The sequence below is a fragment of the Tursiops truncatus genome, chromosome 9, assembly GCF_011762595.2.
Source record: "Tursiops truncatus isolate mTurTru1 chromosome 9, mTurTru1.mat.Y, whole genome shotgun sequence".
NCBI lineage: Eukaryota > Metazoa > Chordata > Mammalia > Artiodactyla > Delphinidae > Tursiops > Tursiops truncatus.
Window position 1 is genome coordinate 33,766,124 of NC_047042.1, and position 17,586 is coordinate 33,783,709.

At 34.2% G+C, this 17,586-nt stretch overlaps 1 long non-coding RNA gene across 2 annotated transcripts in view; it reads right to left on the bottom strand.

Annotated features, from left to right (window-relative positions):
• Positions 1 to 2,767: 2,767 nt before the first annotated feature.
• The window catches only part of LOC109548846 (uncharacterized), a 410,544-nt gene continuing 395,725 nt past the window's right edge, over positions 2,768 to 17,586 (bottom strand). Inside the window, exon 6 of one of the 2 annotated variants that reach the window (XR_002175017.3) lies at positions 2,768 to 2,925. This is a non-coding gene — a long non-coding RNA (uncharacterized lncRNA). The remainder of the gene's footprint in view (positions 2,926 to 17,586) is intronic. The other variant, XR_002175015.3, reaches the window with a different exon arrangement.

Below are 17,586 nucleotides of genomic sequence, written 5' to 3' on the forward strand. Positions count from 1 at the left end.
TAAAAACATAATGATAAATATAACTAGACTGATAATCATCTTTCAGAAGAAGTGATTTTATTCATGCAAAGTCTATTGCATTTTTATCATTTTTAAGATCTGAAATAAACTTAATAAACATCATTTAATTTTTCTTGATGGTAACCAGGAAACAAATCCTAATAAGCTCAGGTTTTCTGTGAACAGAATGAGCCCAAGGAAGGAGAAGTATATCTTAAGCCCTCCCAACAATATCAGTAAGTGAAGATGAGAGAACATTAATCAAGATGTCTAGTTTCTCATATTTGCACTTGAGAGAATGCATCCCGTTATTTTTGCTTTAATTTTTTGGTTAGGTACAAAATTTATATAAACACTCCAATTTCACAGTTCCCAGAATAAAATAATAACACCTTTCTCATTGTTCTTGTCTCTTAACTCCTCTTTCTCATATCCTTCCACTGATACTTGCTTTTATCATATCAACATCTTCTTCACCCCTCCCCATATTTTCCTTCATTTTTCCTCACTTGAATCTTTGTATATTGGAAGTAATTATTTGCTACAGATTATCCCTTGAAATCTCCTCCATTTACTAAATCTACAATATAATTATTTTTTTCATATTACCCTCCCATTAATTTACTCCTCATAAATGTACCAAAATTATGAGAAACTTAAATAATCAAAAGAATCTTAAAAATCAGTAAACACATGGAGGACTTCCAGTTTCTGGTTCCACATATGAGGAGCTTGGAAGTCACCACTCCATGCTAACAATAATTAAAAAGCTGAAAACACTGAGAAATCAATGACTTTTCTTGGATTCATAAGGGAGGGTAGAACACCAGGCAAACTGTTGCCCCCAAGACTGGAGAGACAGACAGTGGAATACAGAGCTTCCTAGAGCTTAAACTCACAAATGGAAACTACCGGGGTGGGGAGGGGAACTAGTGCCAGAGTAAGAAAATCTAAACTGTAATTGACAAATCACTGGAAGTTTAATGCGTACAAGTCTGAAAGTTAAAAACTCCAGGGGGACCCAGTCATGGGGAGGGGTGCCCCATAAAATTGTAAGACTTACCTTCAGGAGTTTGACCACGTTCCCATAGAAAATATTGGAGAAAAATCTCCTTACGCTTCTGACGGGGAAGGAAGCAGGAGCCATTTTGAAACAGACCAGAGCACCTTTGTTCTCTTAACAAGGCCTGACCTCAGGGGAAACTAATTAACCTGCTGGGGTATAATCAGGGCCCAATTGACTCAGGTAAAGGAAAGTAACCAACAGTAGTCAGCTTTAGACTTCCATGTGTGAAAAGGGAAACACCCAACTCCAGTCCATTCTAGCCATCCTGTCCCATGTAAGGGGGGTGGAGGGAGGGAGGGAGAGAAAGAGAGAGAGAGGGAAACTTGTAAGGTTCACAGAGGCATAGACTGACCAAAACTGAGACCTAATCATAAAACTATATAATAGTTCCCCTCCCCCCATATCAGCACATAACTAAAGGCCTATTTACTTAGTTCTTTTCACCTGGTACATCATGTTTAGCTACCAAGAAAAAGTTTCAAGGCATACTAAAAGGAAAAATACAATTTAGAGGGACAGAGCAAGCATCAGAACCAGACATAGCAGGGATGTTAGAATTACGTGATTGGGATTTAAAACAACTATATGAATATGCTAAGAGTTTCAATGGATAATGCAGATAGCATGCAAGAACCTAAGGGCAATGTGAGCAGAGAGAGAGAAACCCAAACAACCAAAAAACAAAAAAAATGCTCCAGATGATAAACACTGTAACAAAAATGAAGAATGCCTTTTGATGGGCTTATTAGAGACTAGGCATGGAAGAAAAAAGAAGCTCTGAACTTGAGGATCTCACAATAGAAACTCCCAAAACTGAAAAGCAAAGGGAACAAAGACTGAAAAAAAAAGAACACAGTATCTAAGGACTTGTGGGACAGCTACCAAAGGTGTACCATACACATAATGGTAATACCAGAAGAAGAAGAAAAGAAAGGAAGAAAAGAAATATTTGAAACAATAATGACTGAGAATTTGCCCAAATTAATACCAGACACCAACCCACAGATCCAGGAAGGTCAGAGAACACAAAGCAGGATAAGTGCCAAAAAACACCACCTATGCCTATCATTGTAAAATTACAGAAAATCAAAAAAAAAAAGAAAGAATCCTGAAAGAATCCAGGGGAAAAAAAACACCTTATCTGTAGAGGAACAACTATAAGAATTACATTCAATTTCTCCTCAGAAACCATGCAAGTAAGAAGAGAATGGAGTTAAATATTTGAAGTGTTGAGAGAAAAATATCACCAACGTAGAACCTGTACCCTGTTGAATTATTTTTCAAAAGTAAAGGAGACATAATGACTTTCTCAGACAAAAGTTTGGAAAATTTATTGTCAGTAGACCTGCCTTATAAGAAATGTGAAAAGAAGTTTTTCAGAGAAAAGGAAAATAATATATATCAGATACTCAGCTATCCATGAATAAATGAAGAGAACTGAAGAAGGAATAAGTGAGAGTAAAATGAAACTTTTATTTTACTTATTTGATCTAACAGATAACAGTTTGTTCAAAATAATAATAGCAACAATGTATCTGATTAGGTATTCTTATTGCATTTTATATATTTATATTTATATATAATACAAGCATATATATGTTTAAGTATTATATATAATACATAAGAATACCTAATCAAATACATTGTTGCTATTTTATTATTTTATATATAAATATAGATATACACATATGCTTATATACAAGTAAAATGAATGAAAACAATGATACAAGAGATAGGAAGTAGAAATTAGAATTATTTTGTTATTATAAGGTACTCACCTGTCCATATGACTGTCCAGTGTTACTTGAAAGTGGACTTCAATTAGCTGTAAGTGTATATTGCAAACTCTGGAGTAGCCACTAAAAAAAAAGGAAAAAAAGAAGTTTATCTGATATCTGAGAAAGAAGAGAAAATGAAATCATATAAATGTTCAGTTACAAGCCCAAAAGGCATAAAAAGAGTAGAAGACAAACATATCAACAAAGAACAAGGGCAATAAATATAAAACAGTAACAAATATTGTAGATATTAATTCAACTACATCACCAATCACTTTGAATGCCAATGGTTTAAAAGTACCAATTAAGCGGCTTCCCTGGTGGTACAATAGTTAAGAATACACCTGCCAATGCAGGGGACACAGGATCGAGCCCTGGTCCAGAAAGATCCCACATGCCGCAGAGCAACTAAGCCCATGTGCCACAACTACTGAAGCCTGCACGCCTAGAGCCCATGCTCCCCAAGAGGAGCCACTGCAATGAGAAACCCGTGCACCACAACAAAGAGTAGCCCCCACTCGCCGCAACTAGAGAAAGCTGCATGCAGCAACAAAGACCCAACGCAGCCAAAAATAATTATTTTTTTAAGAGTACCAATTCTGTTATAAAGCAGAAACCAACACACCATTGTAAAGCAATTATATTCCAATAAAGATGTTAAAAAAAGTACCAATTAAAAGACAGAGATTGTTAGGGTGTATCAAAAACAAGACCTAACTATCTGTTGTTTGTAACAAACCCACTTAAATATAGACACATAACAATTAAAAGTAGATGGATGGAGAAAAATATACCATGCTATTAACACTAATCAAAAAAAGTAGAATTTGCTAAATTAATTTCAGACAGAGCTGACTTCAAAGCAAGTAAAGTTATCAGAAATAAAGAAGGGAATTATATTATGATAAAGGGGTGAATCCTCCAAGAAGATATAACTTAATGTGTATGTGCCTAACAACAGAGCATGAAAATACATAAGGCAAAAACTGATAGAACTCCAAAGAGAAATAGATGACTCCACTATCGTAGTTGGGGACTTCAACATGCCTCTATTTGAAATGGACAAACGAGCTGGCAGAAAATTAGTAAGGACATTGTTGAACTCAACATTGCCTTTAATCAACTGGATATAATGGGCATCCATAGACTACTTCATCCAAAAACAGCAAAATACCCATTTTCCTCAGGCTCACATAGAATATTCACCAAGATAGACCACATTCTGGGCCATAAAACACACGTTAACAAATTTAAAAGAATGCAAATCATACAATGTCTGCTCTCAGACCACAATGGAATTAAACTAGAAATCAATAACAGATAACTGGAAGATCCCCAAAAATGCAGAGATTAAACAACACCCTTCTAAATAACACATGGGTCAAAGAAGAAATGTCAAGAGAAATTTTTAAATATTTTAAACTAAATGAAAAAAAAAACACAACTTAGCAAAAGTTGTGCGATACAGTAAAAGGCATTTTTTTTTTTTTTTTTTTTTTTTTTTTTTTGCGGTACGCGGGCCTCTCACTGTTGCCATGGCCTCTCCCACAGGCTCCGGACGCGCAGGCTCAGCGGCCATGGCTCACGGACCGGGGCACGAACCCGTGTCCCCTGCATCAGCAGGGGGACTCTCAACCACTGGGCCACCACGGAAGCCCATTCTTAAAGGGAAATTTAAAGCATGGAATGAACAAACTAGAAAAGAAGATTTCTTATTAAACTAAACATGCTCTTACAATATGGTATAGCACTCATGCTCCATGGTACTTACCCAAAGGAGCTGAAAGTTATACCCACACAAAAACCTGCACATGGATATTTATAGTAGCTTTACTCATAACTGTCAAAACACGGAGGAAACCAAGATGTATTTATTATTCAGTACTAAAAAGAAATGAACTATTAAACCATCAAAAGACACAGAGGAACCTTAAATGCATATTACTAAGTTAAAGAATCCAATATGAAAAGTCCACATTTTTTGTGATTCCAGCTATATGACATTTTGAAAAAGGAAAAACTATGGAGACAGTAATAAGATCGGTGGTTGACAGGGTTTTAGATGGGAGCAGAGGAGGAGAGATGACTAGGCAGAGCAGAAAGAATTTTTAGGGCAGTGAAAATACTTTGTGTGATACTATGATGATGGATATATGTTATTATACATTTGTCCAAAACCACAGAATGTACAATACCAAAAGTGAACTCTAAGGTAAGCTATGGACTCTGGGTGATGATGATGTGTCAATGTACGTTCATCAGTTTTAACAAAAGTTAAAGTCTTAGTAGGAGATGTAGATAATGGGGGAGGCTATGCATGTGTGGGGGGGTGGGCAATATACGGGAAATCTCTGTACCTTCCCCTAAATTTTGCTGTGAACCTAAAACTTCTCTAGGAAAATAAAATCTTTTAAAAAATTAAAAATTAAATATTTATAAAGGAAGAAAGTCAATAAAGACAAATGATAATATGTTTGATGAGAGTGCTCTACCTTCCTCTCCTGGTGTCACTTGGAGAATTTAAACACAAATCAGATATTCATTTCTTTTTTTTTTTTTTTTTTTTTTGCGGTACGCGGGCCTCTCACTGTCGTGGCCTCTCCCGTTGCGGAGCACAGGCTCTGGACGCGCAGGCTCCATGGCCACGGCTCACGGGCCTAGGCGCTCCACGGCATGTGGGATCTTCCCGGACCGGGGCACGAACCCGCGTCCCCTGCATCGGCAGGCAGACTCTCAACCACTGCACCACCAGGGAAGCCCTCTTCATTTTTTGATATTATTTTGTTTGGATGAGTCTCTCCACCTACAAATCATAGCTGAATGAACTTATCATTGCTTTGTTTTTTAATGTTTCAGACGAGATGGGGGGGTTAAGGGTGGTATGGCTGTAGACTATTAATGTTTCATTACTAAGTCCTTAATACATGTGGAAGTTTAATATAATTTTGCTGAGAAATGATCCCTTCTACTTTGTCTGTTTCATTCTTTTCTCTCCTTAGAATTATTAGACAGAAAAAAAAACCAAAACAAAACCTAGCTCTTGAAGTACATTCTAAATGTTCAGGAATATATCTTAACCAAAAGCTGCCACGTTAAAAAATAATTTTATTAAAAAAAAATTTAGAGGTGGTTCTGGTTACTGTCAAGATTGAATAAGCAATATTTACCCTGTCTGAATTCAATTAAACACCTTGGAAAAAATGCATAGAGCAACTATCTGAGGACTTTGGAGAGTAATGGCAGTTGGTGGATTGAGGAAGGAAAGCAGAAAGTAATATCTCATGGAACTGGTAGTAAGTTTCTCATTTCTTTTCCCCTGACTGCTCCTGAATTCAGTGAAACCAAGAACTGTGCACTAGATGCTGATAGAAAGAGTTCCAGGAGAAAATTTCTATTTCTAGTCCATCTAAAGCATAGGAAAAGAGGGCCCTGTGAGATAGTAAAGTAAATCCTTTTCTAACAAATTCCCTGTGGCTCTGACTTCTAAGCAAGCCTGTGGTACCAGTGGCAGCAATAGCATCAATGGCTGGATGAGGGCCTAAAACTCAAAGGGAGAGGAATTTTTCCCTTTGACCAGAGGAAGTGTGGTCTCAACAGCATGGGGAGAATGCCCATTGCTTTATTTTCTCTCTATACCCTCTCACCACTTAGCTCTGGAGGCAGACACACTTTCAGGAATGCATGGCACTGTAGGGAAATTAAAGCCACAGCTTTTTATAAAGAGGACCAGAAAAGGGGATGGGGGCTCTGAGAGTCAGAAAACAGTTGGGAGCATACAGAGAGAAGCGAGGTCAAGAAAGCAATACCCTAAAGTTTTGTATTAGCTCTTTCACTTACCCTCGAACTACTAATGCACGGATCCAACCCTAAACAGCATATGAAAGCGCTGGAGAACTGAACTATGCATTTAGACCACCACCCTGGTCTCATACTGGCTATTGGGTAGCACTTTGAAACTGAACTGACATTGAAATTACAGCCCACGGAAGGCACGTAGGGACTTTCTGCTTGAATCTAACAAATGCTACCAAACACTTAAAGAAGAAATAATACTATTTTATTTTACAGTTTCTTCCAGAAAATAGGAGGAAACACGTTCCAATTCATCTTATGAAGCTAACTTTAATACCAAAACTAGAGAAAGTACAAGAAAGTGAAACTACGGATCAATGTTTCTCATGAAAATAGATACAAAATCCTCAACAAAATATAAACAAATTGACTCAAGCAACATATAAAAAGTCTTAATCCATGATCAAGTGGGGTTAATACCAGCAATGTAAGGTGATTTAAATATTCAAAAAGTGAACAACGTAATTCATCCTATTAACTAAGAAAAGCCACATGATCCTATCAGTTGATGCAGAAAAATCATTTGACAAAAATTCAACATCCATTCATGATTTAAAAAAAAAAAAAATCGCTCAGCTAACTAGGAAGAGAGAGTTTCCTTTTCCTGATAAACGGAACCTACAAGATACCCATAGCTAACATCTTATATAACGATGAAGGACAGAAAGCTTCTCTCCGAATCTTGGGAAAAAAAGAAAAGATATCTACTCAGACCACTCGTAATCAATACAGTACTGGAAGTCCAAGTCAGTGCAATAACAATGCAAGGAAGAGAAATATACCCACATCCAGTTTCTCCTATTATTAACACCTTATGGTATATTCGTCACAATTAATGAACCAACATTAATACATTATTGTTAACTAAAGTCCACACTTTCTTCAGATTTTCTTAGTTTTTATGTAACATCCTTTTTCTGTTCCAGGATTCCATTCAGGATAGTGATCATATCCCTTTATGCTCCTCTTGGTTGTGAGTTTTTCACACTTTTCCTTATTTTTGATGACCTTGACAGTTTTGAGTACTGGCTAGAGAGTTTATGCAATTACCCTCAGTTGGGATTTTTTCACAGTTGGACCAGGGCTTATGGGTTTTTCTAGGAATACTAAAAAGCAAAGTGCCATTCTCATCATCATATCAAGGGTACATACTGTCAACATGACTTATCATTGTTGAACTATGATTACTCCATTATAATTTCAATTTGTCTTCAATTACATATGTGTTTTGCAAATATTTTCTCCCAATTTGTGGCTTACATTTTCATTGTCTTAAGTGCTTATCACAGAGCAGAAATTTTTAGCTTTAAGAAAGTCTAACTTCTTCTTTTTCACGATCATTCTTTTGGTAATACATCTAAAATCTCATCACCAAATTGAAGCTCAAATGTTTTCTTCTGTGTTTTATTTTCTATAGGTTTTATACTTTTGTGTTTTATCTTTCTGTCAATGATCCATTTTGAGTTAGTTTTGTGTAAGGTATAATCTAGGTATATATTTTTTGCTTATGGACATTCAATTTTTTCAGCACCATTTGTTGAAAAAATTTACCTTTTCCCTTTTGGATTGCTTTGCACATTTGCCAAAAATTACTTGACTCTATAGGTGTGCATCTATTTCTGAGCACTTCAGCACTATGCTTGGGGGCCGTTTTAAACAGTGAAATTACCAAAAAATTGGCAAAAATGAAAAAATGTGGCACTTAATAGACTGAGAAAAGGACAATTTTTATAGTATGAGGGCTGACATAAGAAGGCAGAGTATTGCCTTGTTTGACCTCAGCTCAGAATGTGCATGTCAGGCAATTCAAATTTTTCACCATTGTGCATGTCTGTAAATGACCACAGGAAGATGGCTTGTATTGATTTGGGAGTTACAAATTAAGTTTTATCAAGAAGGCAAATGTGCAAATAATGAGGATTGATTGTATTTTTAAATCACATATCCACGGAAAGACTTATATCCCAAATATAGAAGGAACTCTCAAACTCAAAAGCAAAAAATCAAAATTTTAATTAAAAGGGCGGGGGAGGGGCAAAAGTTCTGAACAGACATTTTGTCAAAGGAGACACAGGAATGGCAAATAAGCACATGAAAAGACACTCAACATTATATTAGTACTAGAGAAATGCCAATTAAAAGCACAATGAGCTAGCAGAACACACCTATTAGAACAGTTAAAACAAACAAACAATACAAAACAGACAATACCAAACGTTCTGAAGAATGTAGACAACTAAATATCTCATATTGCTGGTGGAAATGAAAAACATGCAGCTACTCTGGAAAACAGGTTGTCAGTTTCCTATAAACTTAAAAATGTACTTACAACATGACTCAGTAATCCCATTCCTAGTTATTTATCCTAGAGATATTAAAACTTAGGTAAAAAATAAGTATAGCAGCTCTACCATAATCACCAGAAACTGAATAGTCCAAATGTACCTCAACGAGTAAGTGAATCAAACAAAATGCAGTACATTCATACAATGGAATAATACTACTCGGGCATAAAAAGAAATGAATCATTAGAACGTGCAACAATATGGATGAATGTCAAAGGCAGTTGACAAAGGTGTGCTGAGTGAAAAAAGGCAGTCTCAACAGTTACATACTGTGTGATTTCATTTATATAACACTCTCAAAAGGTAAAACGATAGAGACAAAAACAGATCAGTGGTTGCCAGGGCTGAGCCATGAGGAGACAGTTTGACTACAAATAGACAGCAAGAAAAAATTTGGGGGGAGGGGTGGTTATAGAATGGTTCTGTATTCTGATAGTGGAACTACTTATGCAAATCTCTGTATGTATTAAAATTAAAAACCGTGCATCAAAAAAGTCAATTTACCAGTATTTAATTTAAAAATATTAGGATCATAAAAATTCTATGGTTGGAAACATTACAATTCAATACATCATTCTTGTAAGTTTTATTCTCTTTCTCTTTGCATGAACTATTTTAAATAAGGAAAATACACAGTGTTTTAACACATCCAAATTCTCTATCAGTGACAGAATTAATTAACTAACATATTGTTTGTGTATAAAATATATAAAATTTGGTAACTTCTCCCAATTCTTGTGACCTTCTTCTGCACCACTGTGCACTCAAAGAAATATGGTTAAAATCTACCGCCTAATTTTATCGGTCCAAGCCCTGAAATCACTTCTTAAATAGTACAATCTAGTATTAAATTTATCCAGATTTAGGAGAACTGTCACTCTTGAGTTAAAAAAATTTTTTAAACAAACTTTCAAAACAATCAATATTTCTTTCCTTATGTTTAATTTGAACTCTTAACAAAATGACATTTACATTTTCTTTCATTTTGAATTTTAAAAGTCGACTTTTATGCTATTAATCCAAGTGGCTTGTGGGTATGGATGATTTTCCTAATAAAATGCCACTGCTACTATATTCTACACAAATGCATTGTTAATTAAAAGAGGGGTTAGGACACCAGCTCTTTGAGGGAGAACCAAGAAGACCCCAAGATTGCTGACTGTAACCTTCCTCATTTATAAGAGGATTCTTTCTATTGGGAAAAGCTCCTTTAAAGCAGAGACGGCACATAAATTTGGATGGCTTTTTACAAACTGTTTACAACTTCTCCAAAACACTTTTCTTTAGGTTTTCCTAAAAGTAACCACTTTGGGGAAATCAAAGAATCTTGATGCTTTCCCCAAAGGAGATATTCCTTACTCCATATAATACTTTAGATATGTTTCACAATTTTGATAAAAATGTTATTAGCCTCTTTCCTAATATTATCATTTCTAATGTTATGTCTCCACCCTTCAGCTTTTCCTAGTAAGTGCTTTCAAGAAGCACCTATCAGTTAACTCAGGATGTAATAACAAAGTATTTTCAGTCCATGAATAAATCCTATTGGATCTCCCACAATTTATTCACCTTGGTTGTCATCATGATACTTAAAAACAGACCTTACATTTTAATAAAGGCTAATTTATCCTGACCAAAGGTGAAATCTGTCTTCTAACCCTTGCATTGTTAACTTATACATACATTCAGGTTAGACTCATTCATCCTCTAACATATCATTATATACGTATGAATATAGCCCAAGTTTTTTTTAAAACTTCTTTGACAATAGCAATATATTCGTAACCATTTATATTATATAAATTTAATTCTATTTTTCATTTGTAAAGAAAAAGTTAGCTTTTCTCACATAATTTGTGAAATTTTCTTTGTTTCATAAACGAACACTTTGCCCTTGCCATGCAACAGAAAGGCTATTCGGGGCAGTGTAAGGGCTTGAACGCTGGCAGAATTAGGTCCAAATCTTTGGATAGATTACTTAACTGAACTTCTGTTTCCTCATCTCTCAAATGGGGAATATAAGATTTGTCTTGCAGGGATGTTATAGGAAAAGGACTCGGTCCATTTGTTGGCGGTGGTTGGCCACAATTAATGGCAACTATTTGAAACATCAATTACTTCTGCTGCCTACATTTTTTTTTTTTCCAAAAGAGAACTTAGGTCTCTTAATATATGTTCTTTGGTATATAATCAAAGAAAACTTTGCTCTTGCAATAAGTATTTACATACTTTAGAGATTTTCTTCCTTAAAAAGCAAAAACAACAAAGAAATTGCCATATTGAAAAGAATACACCCTTAAAAATCTCAAGATAAAATACTTCTGCTAAATGTCAAAATGATTACAATCAGATTTTAAATTAAAAACTGTATTGACTTTAAAGATTTCAAGCTAATTATTTTTTTTGCAGTGTTCTTTAAACATTGGGCTTCTTTTCACCATAAACAATGCTTTTGATATTGAGTATGCTTTTTCTTATGGTGTAACCATGATTTATAAAATCATTTATGTTATAAATGAATAGAATATGTACAGGTATTAATTTTAGTTTTTAATTGTGACTCTTCTAAGATTTTAAAAATCCTCTGCCTTGTTTCACCATTAGAGAAAACTAACCTAGCACTTCTATTTTAAACTTAAATGTATTTTTTATCAATATATGTGTATTAAAATTAGTCAATAATATCACTTAGTGTTTTCTTCTCTAAGGTCTGTTTTCTCAGAGTTAAATGGAAATTCTGCTTTTGAGTGACATTTTTTGAGAAATCATTTTTTAAAAAACCTATACATCTTCTGGCATTTTCTCAAGGAGAAAAAGCCAAGAAAAAGAAAAGGCTTATTTCAGAGTCAGTGAATTTATAATCATTTCTTTGTTGTTGAAACACTGTCTATGCATTTTTCATACTCTACCACAGGGTGGAGTATTGCTTTAAATATAGGACCGTTTTTACACCATGCATTCCTAACTAGATTCATTCTGTTATGTAAACTGTGAAATAAGGTTTTAGTGAATGGTGACAAAATTGGGGTTCCGGAATTTTGAACACTATCAGACTCATTTGAAACACTACTCAGGTATAATTATGAAGAAATATTAAACATTCAATGGCCCCCAACAGAAGAAAGCAATCTATTCTAATTCTGGGTAGATTTTATGACATAGGGTCTTGAAATGGTATTTAATTTTCATGTAATTTTGTATGTTTTTCTTCAAAGGCAGGAGTCATGGCATAGTGTACTCTTTTGATGATTGATTAATTTATGTTTTGTATTTATGTATCAATTGTGATAATGTAGTTTGTGTTGAAAGTATTTACTGAATTACACTGTACTATTTTGAAAGTATGGCTGTCCTATTAAATTGCTTTAGAATCATTATGCTACAGTCTTAATTTTTTAAAACAAAGTTAATTTATTGACATTAAATAACTCCTAGCTGAGGTACAGTCAAAGCAGTCTCCTTTCAATTACTCAATGCTGCTTTTAACTCAGAGCAAGCACAAAGGCTCTAATGGAAGCACAAAGGCTACTCAGGCAATCTTTATGGATTTGGCAGTCATGAAATTACATCTCTAGGACATCTCTCTTCCTGACCCCCCTTGTTTCTTACTCAATTGACTAATAGCAGGAGCTATGATTGGGCAGCAACATAGATACAATACAAATGACACTTGTGCATGAAAATGAAGAAAGCATGCTTAAATAATATTCAGTGGCTCACATCTCAGACCTCCAGGAGACAACCTGAAATGATGAGCACTGTTTGTGACTTACACTTACACTTGTGAAATACTTCAGAACTCCCCACTGAGACATATCCATATTTTTAAAATATTTCAACTTTTGAGCATTGGATAAAGCAAATAAAAAAGAAAAACACTTTCCTTAGCTCCCCACCTCACTCTCAGCATGTATACGGAGCCAAGATTAAGACAGTAATGGAAGACAAATTCAAATCCGGAAAGAGAAAGACGATATTAAAAGCAATTATTTCAGAACTGAAGAGTTGTTTTTCTTTTTATAATTGCAGAGTGGTAAGAAACCAAACATTTTTATGTTTAGTCCAACAGATTTACTGTTATAGAGTTGTAATTCATGTAAGATAAATTACCCATTTTAAATTCAGTGGCACTTTACAATGTTGTGCAACTACCATCTCTCTGTTTCAAAAATTTGATCACAGAACACCCTGTACCTATTAAGTAATCACTCCCCATTCTCTGCTCCCACTGTTCCTTAAAAGTCACTGATCTACTTTCTATGTCTATGGATTTGCCTATTATGCGTATTTCATATGCATCATTCAGTATGTGACCTTTTGTGTCTGGCTTCTTTTACTTAGCATAATGTTTTCAAGGTTCATGCATTGCAGCATGTATCAGAATATCATTCTTTTTATGGCTGAATAATATTCCATTGTATTTATAGACCACCTTTAATTTATGTATTATATCCATTGATGTACACTTGAATTGTTTCTACCTTTTAGCTACTGCAAACAATGTTGCAATGGAAATTAGCATACAAGAATCTAAGCCCTTGTTTTCAATTGTTTTAGGTATAAACCTAAAAATGGAATTGCTGGGTCACATGTAATGCTATATTTGGCTTTTTGAGGAACTGACAAAATGTTCTGTGTAGCAGTTTTCATTTCCCCCAGCAATGCAGGATGGTCCCAATCTCTCTACATCCTTGTCAATACTTGTTATCTTTTTTTTTTTAATTATAGCCATCTTAGTAGTTGTGAAGTGGTATCACTGTGGCTTTGATTTGCATTTTCCTAATTTCTAGTGATGTTGAAAATCTCTTTCATATGCTAGTGGCCATTTGTATATCTTCATTGGATAAACGTCTACTTAAGTCATTTGTTCATTTATTAATTAGACTGTCTTTACGTTGTGAAGTTTTAGGGGTTCTTTATATATTCTGGATATTAAAACCTTAGCAGATTCATAATTTGCAAATGTTTTCTCCCATCCTGTAGGTTGTCTTTTCACTTTCCTGATTAATATCCTTTAATGCACAAAGGTTTTTAATGTTTATGAAGTCCAGTAAATCTACTCGGTTGTTGTTGTTCCTTGCACTTTTGGTGTCAAATCTAAGAATCCATTGCCAATTATGAGAGCATCAAGAATTACCCCTATTTTTTCTTCTAATACTTTTATAGTTTTAGTTCTTATATTTAGGCTATTGATTCATTCTGAGTTAATTTTTGCAGTGAGGTAGAAGTCCAACTTAATTCTTTTGTATATGATTACCCAGTTGTCCCAGCACATATGTTAAAATACTATTCTTTCCCCATTGAATGATCTTGGCACCCTAGTTAAAAATCAATTGTCCATTGATGTTGGGCTTATTTCTGGGCTCTCAATTTTATTCCATTTTTCTGTTTGTTTGTATCCTTATGCCAGTACCACACTCTTTTAAATACTCTAACTTTGTACTAAGTTTTGAGATCAGGAAATGTGAATCCTTCAACATTCTCTCTTTCAAGGTTGTTTGGCTTTTTGGGACCTCGTGAAATTTAATGTGAATTTTTTGTATCAGTTTGTATACATTTCTGTAAAAAAGGCAAGAGGAATTTTTATAGGGATTGCATTGAATCTGTAGATCACTTTGAGAAATACTGCCATCTTAACAATATTAAGCCTTCCAATCCATGAACATGGAATGTCTTTGCATTTATTTAGATCTTCTTTCTTTCAGCAATATTTTATAGTTTTCAGTATGCAAGTCTTTCACCTCCTTGGTTAAATTTATTCCCAGGTATGTTATTATTTTGGATGCCATTGTAAATGGAAGTGTTTTCTTTATTTCATTTCATGTTGTTTATTACTGGTCTAAGAAACATAACTGATATTTGCATGTTCATTTTGTAACCTGCAACTTCACTGAATTTATTATCTCCAGTAGGGTTTTGCTTTGTTTGTTTCTTTGGGATTTTCTATATATTGAGTCTTGTCATCTGTAAATAAAAATAGTTTTATTTCTTCCCTTCCGTTTGGATATTTTATATTTCTTTTTCTTACATACTTACTCTTCCTAGGACTTTCAACACAATAATGAATAGCACTGGTGAAGGAAGGCATCCTTCTCTTATTCCTGATCTAAGAGGGAAAGTTTTTAGTCATTCACCATTGAGTGTGATGCTTGCTGTGAGTTCTTCTATAAATGCCCTTTATTATGTTGCGGAATTTCCTTTCTATTCCTAGTTTGCTGAGTGTTTCTGCCATGAAAAGTAGTTGTTGGATTTCGTCAAATGTTTTTTTCTGTATCTATTGAGATGATCATTTTGTTGTTATTGTTCCTTTGTTCTATGAATGTGGTATAGTTCACTGATTTTTTTTAATGTTGAACCATTATTTCATTCCTGGGATAAATCTAACTTGATCATGGTGTACAAACATTTTAATGTGCTGTTGGATTTTGTTTGCCAGTATCCTGTTGCAGATTTTTGCATTTATTTTAACAAGGGATATTGATCTTTTTTGCTTGTCAGTTTTTTTGTTTGCTTTGTAGTGTCTTTGTCTGGCTTTAGTTATCAGTGTTAACGCTGGCTTCATAGAATGTGTTAGGAAGTGTTTCTTCAAATTTTTGGAGGAGTTTGAGTAGAATAGATGTTAATTTTTCTCTAAATGTTTGGTAGAATTCATTGGTGAAGTCATCTATTATGAACTTTTCTTTTTTGGAAGGTTTTTACTTACTGATTCAATATCTTTACTTGTTACAGGTATGTTGAGATTTTCTATTTCTTCTTGAGTTAGTATTGGTGAATTGTGTGTTTCTAGAAATTTGTCCATTTCAACAGCATTTAAATCTTTCTTCTTCTTTTAGGCATTTATAGTCACAAATTTCCCTTTGAGCATTGTTTTTGCTGCATCCCATGTTTGGTAATTTGAGTTTTCATTTTCATTCATATCCAAGTATTTTCTAATTTCCCTAATGATTTCTTCTTTGTCTTATTGATTGTTTAAGAGTGTGTTGTTTAATTTCCATGTCTTTGCAATTTTTAGTTTTCCTTCTGTTACTGATTTCCAGCTTCATTTCATTGTAGTTGGAAACGCTTAATATGGTTTCAATCTTTTAAAATATATAAAGAATTGTTTTATGGCCTAACATACCTTCTAAAGTGGAGAAAGTTCTGTGTGTACTCTACTCTGCTATTGTTGTCTGAAGTGTTTTGCATATGACTATTAGGTCATGTATGCATGTTTTAGGTCATACATGCATATGACTCTTAGGTCACGTATGCATATTTTAGGTCATACATGCATACGACTCTTAGGTCATATATGACTGTTAGGTCTAGTTGTTTTTTAGTATTGTCCAAACCCTCTATTTCTTTATTGATTTTCTTAGTAAATGTTCCACCCATTATTGAGATTGGATTATTGGAGTCTCCAACTATAATTGCTGAATTGCCTATTTTTTATTCAATTCTGTTCATGCTTGCTTAATATATTTTGGGGTTCTGTTGGTGTGTATTTTTGTTTACAATTGTATATCTTTCTGATAAATTAACCCTTTTATTAATGTATAATTTGTAACAATGTATAAATTGTAACAATTTTTGACTTTAAATGTATTTTGTCTGATGTTAGTATAGCTATACTAGTTCTCTTTTGGTAACTATTTCCATGGAATATTTTTTTCCATCCTTTCACCAACTATTTGTGTCTTTGGATCTATCCTGAGTCTCTTGCAAGCAGCATATCATTGGATCATGTTTTGTTTTGTTTTTCCATTCTGGAAATCTCTGTCCTTGAACTGATAAGTTTTATTTATTTACATTTAAATCAATGAAAGGCTGATAATGAAAGGCTAACTTCTGCCATTTTACTATTTTTTTTCTATATGTCTTACATCTCCTTTGTTTCTCATCTCCTCCAATACTGTCTTCTTTGTGTTTGATATATTTTTTTTCCTAGTAAACCATTTGGAGTCCCTCATCATTTCTGTATATATATTTAAATCAGGTTTATTGAGATAGAATTCATATACTGTAAAATTCACTCCTTTTCGTGTACAATTCTATGAATTTTGACAAATGTATGCAGTAATGTTAACTACCACCACAATCAAGATATAAAGCAGTTTCCTCCTCCCACCCTAAATATTCACTTGTGTCTTTTTTAGATGGCCCTCTCCACAACCCCAGTTCTTCACAATTACTGATCTAGTCTCTGTTTTTATACATTAACCCTATATAATAATACACTATGTAGATTTTTTGTGAATAAGAACACTTAATATAAGATATACCTGCTTGGCAAAATTTTAAGTATATAATACAGGCAATATGCTGGACAGTAGAACTCTAGGACTTCTTCATTTTGCATAACTGAAACCCTGTACCCTTTGACTAGTAACTCCCTGTTTCTCCTTCTCCCCACTCCCTGGCATCCATCATTCAACTCTACTTCTATGAATTTGACTATTTTAGAATTCTCATATGAGTGGTATAGTGCAGTGTTTGTCTTTCTGTGTCTGGCTTATTCCACTTAGCATAGTGTCCTCAAGGTTCACCCATGTTGTCACAAATGGCA